At 37.7% G+C, this 9,340-nt stretch overlaps 1 pseudogene; it reads left to right on the forward strand.

Moving 5' to 3' along the window:
• The window catches only part of LOC108745928, a 51,679-nt pseudogene that overhangs the window by 4,106 nt on the left and 38,233 nt on the right, over window positions 1-9,340 (forward strand).

The raw sequence follows: 9,340 nt of genomic DNA on the forward strand, positions 1-9,340 counted from the left end.
GAAGATAGAGTGAAGAACGAGAGGGCGTTCGCAAGGCCGCGAGAGGAAATTGCTGGGATGTTTGGTGTCTTTTTTTCAAGAGACGCGCACTCAATTATTCAACAATCTTTTTTAATCGTCGTCTTCCAGATTTTGTAATTTCTGAAATCTTCCCCCTGTCATCTATTTATAATTTTCCACTCAATTGTTCCGAAAAACAATTATCTTTCTCTCTCTCTCTCTCTCTCTCTCTCGATTAAATTTACGTTTATAATTATTTCTCATTTTTCTACCAAATTTGTTACTAAAATTAAATCAATGTTTCTTTAAAAAAAAAAAAGAAACTTTTGTTAGAAACTTTGTAAGAAAAATATCTAGTAAAATTTGATCGTGACGTAAGCAATAGTTTTGAGAGACTTTGCATTGTATTTGTCGCCGTCACGCGGCGCGATATTATTTCTGGCCGTCGCTCACGATTTCCTGATTTTCATAAAATGTCAGATGCTGTTTGGCCGTTCCTGCGTTGCATTATTGCGGAGATGCGAAAGCTTGCGCCGTTAACTACACATATAAGTAATTAAATACGACGAAGCGCTGCTGAGATTTTTCCCCGCTCCCTCGTGCAATTCATTATCATCACTGTCGTTATTATCAATGTGTGGTTAGAAGAGACGAGAAACAAGATGTAGGAATATACAAGATAAAATTGTCCTACGAAATAAAGACGTTTTAAATTTATCAGCGACTTAAAATACTATGTCTCGAAGCATATCGTATATACCTTCCGAGTTTTCTTTATCGAAGACCAAGACGCAAATTGGCGAACTTTTGAATTCGTGCACAATAGATTTCGAAGCCATGGCGAAAATGATATCCGTATTGCGGTAAGTCTTCCCGGGATAATTCACGGCGCTTTTCGCGGAAGCGGAAGTGATGAAAAAATATAGCCGCGAAAAGTTGCATTTGTTAAAAATAGCCGCGAGACTATCGAATTCCTTAGTCCTACTTGCGGACCTGACGAGTATTGTCCGATACTAATGATAGGAAGTTCGTTTCAAAAAAACTCACCGCATTTGGTGCTGTCTAAAAGTATATCTTTTCAAGAATTCCTGGAGTTTCTTCAGAATCAATTCAATCAGTTCGATGGACATTATTTCATTTTATTTGATAGATAGAATACAAACGTACAGATACTGTGAAGCGGATTAGTTTTCTAAAATTTTAATCATCAAGCTTTTTCTCTTGGTGGAAAAATGTATTTTTTTTTTTTGGCACAAATTGAATTAATACTGTGCTTCTTGAATGTTTTCTTTAAGAATTTTGTTAAACTTGAAAAACGAAAAAGAAACATGTAATGCTAATATTTCGTGACTCAATTGTTAAAAATCTGACGCTGATGTTAAAAATCATCAAGATTAATTTATATACGCAAAAAAGAAATATTTATATAACATATATAGTGCCGTGCTATAAATTCCGTCCTGTCAAAAAATTTAATTTTTCACGAGTGTTCACAAATTGATAGCTGGCGCCAAAGAGTGCGGACTTTTCGAAGCGTTTAGTTTGCGATGGGAACGCGTCTGCTCTCGTCGAGCGCCGACAATATTCATGGTAATCCGATTCAAATTAATTCTCGGTGGGCGCCGCTCTTCTCGTCCGCGCGCGTCTCTCTTCTACCAAATAGCATCTCATAACCTACCCGGAGGAGGTTTGTAACCGGAAGTGACGTGAAATATCGCGCTGCGACGTAATCGGGGCTTCCTCCCCCTCTCTCTCTCTCTCTTTCTCTGTCTCTCTTTCTCGTTTACCTTGTTTGTCGTCGACCTAAACCGGCAGATCTCTTCGAGGTTTCTCTAATTGTTACTGCCTCCGCGATGTTAATCACATGGCCAGGCTGAGATAGTAATTCAGCATTACTGTGAAGCATCATTCAGATCCATGCACAGGCAATACTAGCTGCCGGCTTAGTGACTTGCGACTTTATTAGGTACGTACTGTCGTTTGCGCAAGTAATCGCGATGTAATTGGAAGAGTAATTTGACGAAAGGAATTCCACAATAACGTCTTTCGACGCATAGACGAGGAGCGCGAGTATGGTCTCCTGTGCACTGCACAATGACTCTACCCGTAAAGAAGATTTTGCTGAAGTATTTAAAAACTTAGTGAGATACAAATCTGTGAAAACAATTTTGGATCAACAGGATTACGTAGGAACGTGATGAGCAATGCAAAAAAAGTCTAGCAACCAGCTTGAGCATAATTATTTTTACAGTTCAATAAAATTATTTTCAGATCTGTATCTAGCTAGATTTTTAGATGCTTCAGCAAAACTAATCTTTCCATCATGTAGTCATGTAGAAGATATTTGTGAACAGGCGTAGGACTTTTCACCTTCATGCGAATTTATTTCTAATATAATAATAATAATAAAACAAAAGTCGCGAAAACACAACTATTTTAATACATTACTTTATCTCATTGGATTTATGAAATTGTTTTCTCGCCTCTTTTTATTTTAGTTTTTTTTTTTTTTTTTTTAGTAGCTAATACGATAGGAATTTCACGTAGCCTTGTTTCACTTAGTACGTGTTTTTACCCAGAACGACCGTTAATCTGTTTAAGCTCTTTGAGCCCAAAGATAGAAAGGCACGCGACTTATCACCCACGCACGGCGATGCAATAGCAACAATCAACGCTGCGTACGCAATGAACGAAACATAAGGCGGCGCTGGTAAACGCCGCTTTCCTCATTAGAATGCCGAACATTCTGGCGAATGCGGGGCTACTTCCGCAGCTTCCTAACTCGGCTCTTCCGCGTGCGTTCCCCTGTGCGAACGAACGAACCAGCGCGAATGAGCGCGCGCTTGCATGCGATCGAAATTCCGCGCGCGTCCCCGTTTGTAGCCGCGGCTGGAGCGGTTAACCGAATGAGTGATTAGCAGCGCGGCGGTTAAATCGCTAACCGAGTAGTTAACCAGTCGAGTCGGTTAGCCGAGCAGTTAGCCGGACGCGCCGGAGCGGTTCATCGGCTCCGCATTGTAGAGCTCGTGTACATATTGCACCGACATAGCCGAGCGGACGATAAGAACGATGAAACGTAAAATTGCGCGATTTTAAATCTCTCGAATTAAATTAACAGGTATGTACCGTTAAATAATTAATTATATCGCAGACTATAAATTATGCGAAAACGCAGAGTCGATTGAATGGACGGTGTTAAGGAAAAATTGATGCGGCGTTCGATGTTAGGCAACGATGACATAAAATGACAAACGATGTCTTACCGCGTAAACAAATTCCGTTAGGCAACCACTGAACCACGGTTCTTATTCAAGACGATGATTGAGAACCGTAAGCACGTTGTTGGCCGCGTACAAAGGTACTGTGTGTTTGTAGAATAGGATCGCGCTAATAGACGTTTTCTATGAGATCGAAATGACGAGGGACAAGAATGCCATTCGTGAGCGTGAAGGTGACGCGAGCGTAATGCGCTAATAGAAAACTACAAAAGGTGATCTTTATGAGTAAGGAAGACACGCTCGTTGCACTGATACATCGTGGGAGGTGATGCTCTGTAGTAATTTTAACGAGCCCAAAGAAAGGAATTTCGGCGGGCATTAGTCATCATTAAGTGGAAAAGGAAATTACGTCATATTTCTCCATTCAGGGAAACCGTCGTTTTAATACTCACTCCAATAGATAACTCTATTTCTTTTGAAGTCCACCATACCAACAGTTAACATAGATCTCTATCGCGTAAATATATAAATGTCTCGTCCAAATGTATGGAGCATAAATTTTATATTTATAAAAGATGCTAGACAGAAATGCTTGAATAGCCGATATTTCCAAACACACCGTGGAATAGAAAAGGACGCAGAGGCGTTGCAACCGGTTAATTTGTCATTTCCTTTGCCTGACATTCCCGCTCATCTGAGTCGTTTCGCACACGGCCGAACTTCCACATCGTGAGGCGTAAAAATGTTTTCCAACTCAATAGGACACGGATACCTTTTTTTAATACGTAACGGATAAAGTAGGCACATGCAACAGTCATTACACATTGATCATAATATACGTTTGATCATTATATTATAATTTATCATTAAATTTATGAGTTTCTTGAGAGAGATATGAGGGGTTTTCTTGTCAAAAAGAAGAAAAAAAAAGGAAATGTAATAAAAAACGATATCCAGATGTATTACACAAACACGTTCCCTATTTTTTAAATTCGAGTCCATCGCATCTTCAGTCGGTCAATTAATCGTACGATCACGTAGTTGCGGCACGAAAGCTAGACGAGCACACGTGACTGCGAACGCATACAAATATTATCCATCTATACAAGGTAAACTATGTGATTGGATAGAACCTAAAATTAAAATAATTCGCCATTTTGATTTGAAAAATACATTCAACATAGATTTATTTGTACGTCATTGATTTACTTGTACAAGCATCGATAATAGGCTATTTAGCTTTTTTCATAATTAATTATTTTATATTAATTTCAACAATATTATATACGTTACGTTATACGTTCTACATTTCTCATATTATTATGAAAAATTTTTCCGTATTTAAAAATAATTTGTACGAAATGGAAAAAAATCATAAAATTATTGTTACTACGGGGGCTCCGTGTGAACTCACCTTTTAATCCAACCGGCCCTGAACCGGAAGCTAGCTAGCAACGAGCATACATTAGGTACGGGGACTACAGTCGGCTAGCCAGCGGGGGCTAATCCGGCGAAGAGGCATTTTCATCCCATGGTTTCGGAACTTGCCAGCACATTCCGACGCCGCTCATAACCCACGAAGAGAGTGAGAGGGGGGAGGGAGGGAGAGAAAGAGAGAGAGAGAGAGAGAGAGAGAGAGAGAGAGAGAGAGAGAGAGAGAGAGAGAGCACCTTCCCTTTAGTCGAGAACTTTGTTGCGAACTGGAACCGCTTGCTTGCCGAAACTAGGGGGGGGGCGGAAGGGGAGGGGAGGGTGGGAATTAATCGCTATTTCAACGATGCACTGGCCGTTGCATCGCGGCATTACTCGAATGCTCTTATTTCCGCGCGATGGCTCGTATTCCGTTGGGGAGCACGTCGTTGTTCGCGCTGCAAGCGCTGCGGCCGCAATGCTCAAAATCCTGGAATCGTCCTAATAATTTCAGATACGAAATTAATAGATATATCATGGATACTAGAAACAGAATCTCGCATATATCGATCTTCCGTTTTAAGGATGAACCGTAACTGGGGTGAATTTGCATCAAATGTAGCCCAGATCTTCGAGAATTTTAATTCGCGGATAAGACAACGGAGAAGAATCGACGTATCGAGAAAATATTGAATAATAATGTGTACTTTCTTTGAAAACGTCCATTTCCCGTCAAGTAAACTTTTGACTTGATTTCATGCTAATTCCTGTTGTAGTGTTAAAATGGATTTTATATAACTAGTACATGGAATTATCTAAAAACGAATTTGTGATAGACGATTTTAGACTTGGATTCATGTATAAATAATGGGATTTGCCAGGTCAGCTTCTTTCAGACTCAACTTTGTTTCGAACCGAGGAAAAACTGGGTCTGAAATCAAGCCACCAAACGCTATTTTAACAAATTAATTTTACGCTATTGTACTAGAGCCAGTGTGTTATCTGAATGCTGTTATTCTCTCGATATCACTGCTATTTAATTTGTTCACGTATTTATTTATCAATTCTCTGATAAAAACAATGTAACCGTCACAAATTTTTATAGAAATGCGCAAGTATCTTTACTAACAAGTAAGAAAAAATAAATTTTATCAAAGGAAATCATACGATATTTTGGCGCATAGGTTTTCAATTGGACGTATATCGATCGCATCGTAAATACAGACTGATATCTGTCCCTTCAGTGTCCCAATAAATGAATAATAAAGGCACGCGTGGTCTTGTGTGGGAATTATAATCGTGTCTGCCACTGCATCGCGATTAGCTTATTGAATATTCCGTTTGCAGTCGGGCCCACTGAGATGAAACGCAGCGCTTGCATTTATATAGAGTACATAAAAAAATCGCGCGCCTCCCCCTTGCCCTATCGAAAATGCGTGGAAGCCTTTAACGTCAAATTCCCCATTTTATTATTTCTAACGTCTGAAATACGTTTGTCTATCCGCACGTAATATAGAATGTAGATACGCGGAGAGAGATTTTGCTAAAATATCTAAAAATTTAGCTAGATCTGAAAATAATTTTCTTGAACTATCAAAATTATTCTGTAAGAAATTCATGATGAGCAATACTGCAAAGAGTTTTTATCTCTTTTGATTTTAGTACCTAGCTCGAACTGTATATACTTATCTTGATAGTTCAACGAAATTATTTTCAGATCTGTATCTAAGTTTTTAGATACATACTTCAGCATAACTATTTCTTTCGTGTAATATTAATTAATTTAAATTAATTGATTCCTTGAAGTGTGGAAAATATACGATCCATACGACATGGAATCGCTATCAAGTTTTGACATGGTGAATTTTTTTTAATTTTGTCATTTTTAATTTTGTTTATTTCGAATAACGGGAACGAGAGAAAGAAAATGTACAGTGATAGAATATGGAGTTGCGCATAGAATCATTTCAAGCCTAGTCGAAAACTACTTACTTGAAAACAACGTCCTGCTTTATCTCTCTCGTGTTACGGTATCATCCCTTATCCATCTCTCGCTCTTGCCTAAAGCTTGATACGTGCGTATTCGTATGTGCGCTGTGTGTGCGCGAGACTCTAAAAAAGGTAGTCAGACCATTCGATGGCAGCTGTTCCACATTTGAAGGATGGATATTCTTCAGGCTTTGTCGCGACGACAAAAGGCCTCCTCTCACAAAAGAACGTGGTCCGAGCTTTGCACCCTAGATCTCTCTTACTCTTTTACCTTGCTCCTCTCTCTCTCTCTCTCTCTCTCTCTCTCTCTCTCTCTCTCTCGCTCTCGCTCTCGCTCTCGCTCTCGTTCTGCCTGTACATCCAAGAGACGAAGGGAAAGAGAGAGAAAAAGAGAAATGAATAAACATCGTAGGCCTAAGTTCCATATGGGCCGCAAGGGCGCAACCCTTTGCTCTCTCAGCTGTTTTGGAATATTTTTCTTTTTCTCTAGTATCTTTATGTAATCTCTATATTCATATATAATCATTTGCAATTCTTGAAATTTTCCACTTGAAATGAGGCCTCATTTCTATTCAAACAACATTAATAAATATATCGTAATCTTATAGTGGAAAAAAAATTTATTGAATTTTTTTATTTCTTAAAATTGCTTTACATTCGACTAATCTTCGTGAAAAAATTTACAACACGATTCTATGTTAATTCTAAGAATAGTATCATGGCCTGGAAAAAACTAGGAGAGTTTAAGATTCAGAATTTAGGGCAGGGATTTTAGAAGTTAAAAAAAGTTCTACGCACTGAATTTGTTCCTCGAAAATAATACGAAGTAAAAATTTTCCGCAGTCAGTTATGGTTACTTTTCGTATTCGAAATGTAACCATATATGTTATTCGTTTTGACAGACAAATAACAATGCGAACGGGAAAGCATTCTACCATCAACAGCCATGGAATCATATATAAACAACGGAAAAAAAGTTGTTACGACTGATTGCGCGTACACTAAAAATTCACTGCAAACGATTAAAAGAAACAGAAATATTTTTAGAAAAAAACTTTTTATATTCAAAAATGATTTTTAAAAATAAAATTTTCTCTCTCTTTCTCTCTCTCTCTCTCTCTCTCTCTCCCTCGTTCTGGCTAGTTTTATCTAAAAAAAAATCACTATATTGTATAATTATATAAAATAATAGTATTCATTTTGCAAATCGTATATATAAACATATATAGATACATAAATATTTTCTTGTTATGAATTTCTGGTTTTATTCTCTGAAATGGCCACATATCTCGAGAAATTAAAATAAAGACGCAGAGCAGATGCATCGTGACATTTATTGCGCGAATTCGACAGAAAAACAATTTTTCACCGCGAAATAGAGACCAGACCAGTCTGTTTCGGGACAAGTTCATCAGAGAGAACGATGGGGCGACGAATCAGCTCCTCTTCGCTGACTAATGGGTTTGCTACAAGCTTTGCTCGCTCGACCCCATTTGACCCCGCGCTTGGCCCGCGAAGTTACGAGACGCGTACAAACATTTACGAATCGACGTGAAGCACCAGGAATCTCGTATAATGAAACGAGACAGGAGACGTCCCACGCACTCGACTGACTCACGCTAATAATTAAGTTCATCGACTGAAATTTCGAGAAAGAGATTCCTACCACAAAGGTCATCTTCAGCACGCGTCGTGATCAAAGCGACGTTTTATGAGATGAACTCTGCCGGTTCTGCCAAAGCAGAGACGCACGATAGGATCTCGAAGACAATCCCACGCTGATCTCTGCAGGATTGTCAGTTCTCGAAATAGGCGATTCAAACTAACGATAGGATTGAATGCGGGATAATTATATTCATTATTAATAATTCACTGTTTATTCTTAATTATATAATATTGCAAGTACTATAAAAACGAGTGAATAATTTTTCATTACGATTATAAATTTTTTTTATAAATGCGAACAAACACTTGGAAATATCTATTTTTATCGAATCAAGAGAGATAGTTTTAGTTAAAATACAATACGCTTGAAAATGAGAAAGTCGTAGCATTTTTTCAGAAATTAAGAACCATTCGGGACTTTCGCGTGTCAAAAATCGAAATTTTTTTTATCGTGCAAGTGTGAGATCTGATGCGTGCAAGAAATAATAAATGACTGAAAATCGATTCGTTCGCAGCTGCGGATAGTTTCATAAATAAGTTTCGAGCGTCCGAACAAAGCAGGGGGCTGGACCCAAATTTATTTTATCCCCATGAACATACATCAAACAAATAATTGCGGGTTACACGAGACACGCAATGATATCATATCTACGAAAAAAATCTTACATATAAAATTATTTATATTATTTATTTCAATAATAGCTGAAAAAATTAAACGAAATGATCGATTTTGCCGCATAAAATATCTGGAAATGTAGCTAAATATAAAAAAAACTAAAAATAATCTTATTAAATTATCAAAAATAATTATGTAGGACACTCAAGCTGCTGATTGTTAGAACATCAACATTTTTTACAATATTGTTCACCATGCTGAAATTTACTTAATTAACATAATTACTTTGATGGTCCAACAAAGTTATTCATATCTGTATTTAACTGATTCAAGTCGTTCTTTCCATGTATAAATCTAAAACTTTTCAATGCGCAGCAATTTCGGTTACTGTCTGCTAGAATTCAATACAATTTTTTTCAATCCGTTTAAATTATTCTTATAA

The sequence above is a fragment of the Trachymyrmex septentrionalis genome, unplaced genomic scaffold (genome assembly GCF_001594115.1).
Source record: "Trachymyrmex septentrionalis isolate Tsep2-gDNA-1 unplaced genomic scaffold, Tsep1.0 scaffold16, whole genome shotgun sequence".
NCBI lineage: Eukaryota > Metazoa > Arthropoda > Insecta > Hymenoptera > Formicidae > Trachymyrmex > Trachymyrmex septentrionalis.